Here is a 6766-nt window from a genome sequence, read left to right as displayed (position 1 = left end):
TGTCACACGTGGGGTTCCACCTTGGCTGCTGGGACACGCCACATGTGAGTGAGGGACAGACTGACCCAAGCAGGAAGGAGACACGCCATTTTACATGCATGAACACAATCTGGCCACTAGCACCACCATGTGGTCAGAGCTGAAAATGGCACACGCCAAGAGGATGGGTGGGGTGGATGGCCCCTCCAGAAGGGAAGCTGTTTAGGGGGCTATGACTGGGGACTGCTCAGGCTTAGGGGGCTATGACCGGGGACCACTCAGGCTTAGGGAGCTATGACCAGGGACCGCTCAGGCTTGGGGGGCTATGACCGGGGACCGCACAGGCTTTGGGGGATCGCTCAGGCTTAGGGGGCTATGACCGGGGACCGCTCAGGTTTGGGGGGCTATGACCGGGGACCGCACAGGCTTGGGGGGCTATGATTGGGGACCGCTCAGGCTTAGGGGGCTATGACCGGGGACCACACAGGCTTGGGGGGCTGTGACCGAGGACTGCTCAGGCTGAGGAGCTGAGAGAACGCTCAGGTTTAGGGACTATGACCAGGGACCATGCAGGCTGAGCCCTCCCTTCTCCCTGGGGACCAGGGCAACAGTATCCATGCCACCCCCTGTGGTGGGGTCAGGCAGCCCACCCACAAGGGCACCCTGAGCAGTGGCAGGAATGTCATTTGTCACCTGCCAGCGAGTCGTCCAGTGCTAGTCAGAGTACCTGTCTGAACTTTTGGGTGGTGCCGTGGGCTGGAGTGCCATACCCCCACCCCCGGTATGGAGCCACTCTGGGTGTCGGGCACCCTCAGCACAGGAGCGACCTCCGAGGCCAGGAGACTGGGCCGCAGCTCCTGCCCCCCAGATAGTAGCCAGGCCAGGGAGAAAAGGGCAGGTGGGCACGGCCGCGGCACGGCACGGCTGGCTCCCATCTCCAGGCCCCTGGGCAGAGGCCGCCTGCCCGCCCCTCTTGCACGCGGGCCCCCCCCAGCCGAGGTGGTGACAGATGTCGGGGTCCCAGGTTGTGTTAGGGCAGCTCTAGAAGAGGCCGCTTTGTCCTCCCCACACCGCGAGGCAGAGCAAGAAAACTCCCTGGGAAAGCGTCGCAGACCCATGGCCTAGAGCAGGCTAAGGCGGCCCTTCCAGGGAGGAGTGCCCTGCCACGCAGCATGCCCACTGCCAGTGCCCCTGACTCAGGGAGGCTTTTCTGTGTCGGGCTTCAGCCCCCACGGTCACCCACGCAGGCCACCCCACTGTCCCTGGCCAGACACCGCAGTCCTGGACCTCGCCTCTGCCCAGCCCAAGGCCAGGTGCATAGCTGGCCAGCATACCCTCCAGGGGGCCAGAGCCAGTGTACCTGGACTCCAGCTCTCTGGGCCGACGACCACAGGCCTGTCCTGGCTGTCGCTGTCAGACCACGCGGCTTCCCAAGGCCTCCCTGGGTCTTGCCCAGGTGTCTCCCTGCCACCCTGGCTACAGGCACACGGGCCCCCAAGACCTCTGTCCCTCCTCTGCCACTCCCAACCCCACAGGAAGGCTAACATGGCAGCCCAATGCTGGGACAGGGCGTGGGAGGGGCCGGAGGGAGGGCCCCCTACCAAAGCCCAAGTCACGGGAGGGGGGCGGACCAGGAGGCCACACGTGGCACTTACCTGCGCTGACCACAGGGGCTGAGCAGACGCTGGCCCCGTCGGAAACTCACACCGCCACATGCGGTCAGGACGGCAGTGCAGACGGGTCACAGGACAGGACGGCCCCGGCGAGCGGCAGAACTCGTGCTCTCCCCGTCCTCCCTCCTCACCCTGCCCCATCTGGGGGCATCGTGGCCCTCCCCACCCTCCTGGTGCCCACCCACATCTCTCTCCAGGCTTCGTCAGGCTGCACGGCTCCCACCCTGCGGGCACCTGCGCTTTCCCCTACCCGCAGTGCAGTGGCCACACCACCCAGTCCCCTGACAGGTATCCTGCAGCCCCACTGACCGAGTCGCAGTCCCAGAGCACGCGGCCAGGCTGCCTGCCCTCCTCCTGCGCCTCGCCGCACCACCCGTGGGCACTGGCTTTCTCCCCTTCTCTGCCCACATCGCCCTGGGGAGTGCCAGCCTTCCCTCCACGGCCCGGCCCCCAAGCCCACACCAGCTCCCTGGGCACCGGGTGGCTCTCAGGCCGCGCAGCCCCGTCTGTGCCGTCCCACTGCACTGCTGCACCGCAGCCTGCGGCCACCTCCCTGCCACCACTGTCTTGGCCACCATCTGTGGGCCCCTCGGTTCAGAGCATGGCCCCCTCCATGGCCCAGCCCCCACCAGACTGTCCCTGAGCCCTCCCCTCCCTCTGTGCCACTCCAGCTTCTCTGCTGCCCCAGACCTTGCCAGCAGTACCCCCAGGACCCACACAGGTCCCCCAGGGCTGTGTGACCTCACAGGACCCAGGCTGGCTTCTCTGGGACTCTGACAACCCACTCCACAGCCCAGGGAAGCATGACTGCAGGTCTCCTGCCACCAGGTCCCCACTGCCTGTAACACAGACACCTCCCGACACGTGATCCTGGAGGGGCAGCCCCAGCCTGTGGACCTTTGTGGCTCACCAGGCAGTGAGGAACCTTGGTGCCACCTCTTCCAGGCAGGGCCTGGGATTTACCTGTCACTTATCTATCTCTGTGATTCCCTGGCCTGGCAGGTGGTGGCCAGTCTGACCCTGTTCAGAGTCCGAGGGTTGTAAAAGCCTGAGACCAAGCACAGTTCTCTAAGTAGAGCAGGTGCCCAGAGCGAGCCGCTCTGGAGCTGAGCCTGCGGGCACCCTGCTGGGCCCGGCCACGCTGCTTTACCTCCCGCACCTCAGTGCTGTGGGTCTCCGAAGCAGCTGTGTGCGTCATAGAGCTCACACACGTCCCAGGACGCAGGCCAGCACCTGCCCGCACCTGTCCCAGGACATGAGGAGGGGCCCCTAAGGCAGTGCTGCAGTCACAGAAGAGCTCGAGTCAGGGCTGACATTCCCCTTAGATGGTAATGATAACTTGTGTAAGGAAGTGGCAGCCGAGGGGCCGGCAGGTGGCGCAGTGGTTAAAGGCGCTGGAATCCCACAGGGCTGAGCGGGGTTTGAGTTCTGGACCTGGCGGCTTGCTTTCTTGCTTTCTCTCTCTCTCACTCTCTCACTCTCTCTCTCTCTTTTCTCCTCCCCCTCTCTGGTCAAATTAAAATAAATAAATAAAGTTAAATAAAATCATTTTTTTTAGAGTTTTTTGCTACAGGGTGCGTGCACTCGCCAGACAGAGACAGAGAGACAGGAAGTGAGAAATCACCCCCCAGGGGGGATGGCCACGCTGCAATCCCTTCTCCTCCATTCTCCTCTCAGGATCTTGGGCACGCATGCACACGCGCCTGGCGTGAGTTTAAGCCACCGGGTCCAGGTCGCGAACCGCGGTCAACTACATGGGAGTCCAGTGACAGTCATTATGCTAACTGCTGGTCCCCAATAAAATCATTCTTTAAAGAAGAAGAAGTAACAGCTGTTAGAAGCTGTGCCCGTGTGACCTGCACTGTCACGTGAAAGATGTGCCCGTGTGACCTGCACTGTCACATGAAAGATATTTAGCTCTGGCTCGCACCTGCTGGAGGAGGCTGCCAGTGGGGAGCTGCTGAGCGAGCCCCACTTCTGACAAGAGACTCCTGAGACTCCTGCGCCTCCCCCATGGCCGTGGCTCAAGATGAGGGAATCAACCCTGGCCCGCAGGCCTGTCTCCGCAGAGGGCAGGCAGTCCTTCCCGGAGCCCCAGCCCCCGCCCTGTAGGAGGGAGGAGGGCGGAGGTCCCCGCTCGATGCTCCCCACAGGTGGGCAGGGGCCTCCGGCTGTCCCCGCCAGGTAGGCCTGGCCTGTGCTACCTGCAGACCCAGCACATCGCCCCCTTCGTGACCTGCCAGCCGTTCTGCGCTTCCTGGCCCATGCGGTGCGCCTGGCACTCAGGGAGCCTATCTGGGGGAGATCGTGCTTCACCCCGTGACCCTCGGTGGGTCCCACTGGCCATTAAATTGGGAGATAACCCCCTCTTCCCTGGCCCTCTGCACTAGGCCCACATGCGTCTCAGAGGGTGTGCGGGGCTCATCGTTCAGGGGTCCAGGTCATCACAGGGTCAGACCCTTCCTGGGAAGAAGGGGCTGTGGATGCGTCCTCCCCACACTCAGCCTTACACATGCTCGCCCTCACGCACACACTCATACACACATCCACGCCCATACCCATGCTGACACATGCACACGCTCACGCACTCTCAGACTGTGCACTCACTTTCAGGCTGTGTGCTCACACACATGCACACGCTGTCACATATACACACGCTCACATGCATCACACACGAGTGCACACTCACACATGTTCACACCTGTGTGCACATGCATGCTCTCACACACACGAGTGCTCACTCGTGCACACATGCACACACCTTCTCATGGACATGCATTCATACGCTCACCTTTGCACATATGCTCACACATGTGGAAACATGCCCGCTCATGCACACACACGTATAAACTCATGAACACACATGCTCATACACTCACACATGGGCTCATACACATGGGCTCACGTGCACACATTCACATATAATACTTTCATGCACATACGTTCCCAACACCCAATCTCAAACTCACGCGCACACGCGGGTACTCTCGTGTGCACACACACACTCACAGACGTGCATGTACGTACACCATGCTTGTGCACACCCTCATGCACACAGTAACACACCCATCTCCTGCGAACACACCGTGCACACGCCCACGCACACCCGGTGCTCTCAAGCATGCACACCTGCTTCCTCCTGTGCACCGTCATGCACACATGCTCACCATCACGCCTCCTGACCCCCCATGTGTCCGGGAGACCAGGTCCTACCAAGGTCCCTCCTGCAGGGATAGGAAGAGAAGAGGCCGTCCCAGCTGCTGCTCATGCCCCCCGGAGACAGGTGACAACGGCTGGTGGGTGGGCTGGGGCGAGGCACCGGTGGGCGCCCTGCACTGGGCGTGGGCCTCTGTCTTCACCTCACCAAAGGCCCACGGTACTGACTGAGGAGGGTGGGGGTCTCCCAGGCCCGGCGCCCACCAGCTGCTGGCCAGAGTCACAGAATCCCGGGCCACTCCACACGTGCTCTGGCAGCCATCCCAGGGAGCCTGGGCCAAGGCAGCTTCATTCTTCAGGTGGGTGCAATGGAGGGCTTCCGTGAGGAGGTGGCCCAAGAAGGTGCTGCGAAAGGTGACCCAGGCAGAGGGGGGTGAGCACAAAGGCGCTGAGGCAGGAGGCGGAGGGCACGGGGGTGCAGCTGGCTGGTTGGAGGGGCCCTGCCGGGCTGTGGCGGCTCCCTGCCGGGCCGTGCGGGGACTTTGGGCATGCACACCTCTGACTCAGACCAGTGATTCGGGGAGGCTCTTCCACGCTTTTTTTCCTAGCACCCTGTTGGTCCCGGGGAGAGGGAGGTGGCAGCCCCCATCTCCTGAGATGCACAGACCCCATTTCCCATCGCTGTGGCTCCCAGGCCAGGCGCGAGGCGAGCTCTGTGGGCTGAGGGTGGCCAGCGTCCGAGGGATCACGGGGCAGTCGGCGAAGGACGTCGCTCTACAAGGAAGGCCTGGCCCCTCTGGCCCTGGGAGGCAGGTGTCCCAGGCTTTGGTGCCTGGGAGGGTCTTCGAGCCAGCCAGGAGGACAGAGCAGCACTGCAGTGGAGCCCCCACGCTGCCTCCCACACTGCCCGTTGCTGTGCCGTCCATGGAGCCCACAGAGCAGCCCAGGTGGCACAGTGTGGCCTTGGGTGGGTGAGGTGTGGTCTCTGTCCTGGCACATAGGTGCTGTCCACCTGTATAGGAGACCTTGCTTGTCCCTGCTGCCGGCCTCCACAGCGCCTATGGCTCCATCCGCTCTGGCCCTGGCCTGCCAGCAGCTGACGCCTCGTGGTCCCCTCAAATGGGAAGCGGACAGCAGTGGGGGCAGCAAGCCACGGCGTGGGCGGTGCCAGCCGCAGTGGGCGGAGCTCTGCTTCTCTCGCCCGGACAGCAGGGACCTGCACCCCTACCCACGGGCACTTGCTATGCCGGGACCGTGCGACTTGCACAAAGGCCCAGGCCCGCGGTCCTGCTCCCAGGGACGGGTCACGCCGTGATGCTGCCAGCAGCCTGAGAAGCTGTGGCCGCTCTGGCCAGGCCAGGGCCCGGGTCTGAGGAGCACTCGCTGCAGAGCCTCGCCGGGGAGCCCCTCTGCAGTTCGGATCTGAGACTGCGGGGGCAGAAGGAAGGGACAGGGCAGGGCGGTCAGCGGGCCAGGAGGCTCTAGAAGCCCCGACCCGCAGGGGTGAAGTGCACACGAGGGCAGTGTCCCTGCTGCCCTGGACACTCTTCCCGCCCCGTCGCAGGCTGAGACTTCCGGCATAGACGACACCCCTGGAGTGGCCTTGTCTGTAAAGTGGGCACAGCAGCGCCTCCAGCCGGAGTGCTACTGACGACAGCCCTGGAGCACAGCGGGACGGGTGCTGCCGCCGGCCCAGCCTCCCCTGGGCTGTGTGTGGAGTCTGGCACGCCGTGGGCGGGAGGGCCTCATGAGAGGAAAGGCGGGTCGAAGCCACAGGCCCTGTACGAGGAGGTCCTGGCCATTGGACGCCACTTCCGACCTTGGCCAGGCTGGGTAGGAACCACCTTCACCTTCACCCACGTCCCCAGGAGCCGGCCCGCCCAGCCCAGGTTGCTTGGCGCATCCTCGGCCCGCCCGCCCCAGCACCGACTGGTAGCAAGGCTGGCTGCTGCCCACGC

At 63.7% G+C, this 6766-nt stretch overlaps 1 protein-coding gene across 2 annotated transcripts in view; it reads right to left on the bottom strand.

Moving 5' to 3' along the window:
• Positions 1-6766, bottom strand: part of MCF2L (MCF.2 cell line derived transforming sequence like) — a 76871-nt gene that overhangs the window by 51360 nt on the left and 18745 nt on the right. The window lies entirely within an intron of this gene.

The sequence above is a fragment of the Tupaia chinensis genome, unplaced genomic scaffold (assembly GCF_000334495.1).
Source record: "Tupaia chinensis unplaced genomic scaffold, TupChi_1.0 Scaffold000644_1, whole genome shotgun sequence".
NCBI lineage: Eukaryota > Metazoa > Chordata > Mammalia > Scandentia > Tupaiidae > Tupaia > Tupaia belangeri.
The sequence above is the reverse complement of the archived record's forward strand: the minus strand, read 5'-3'. Positions and strand labels throughout refer to the sequence as shown.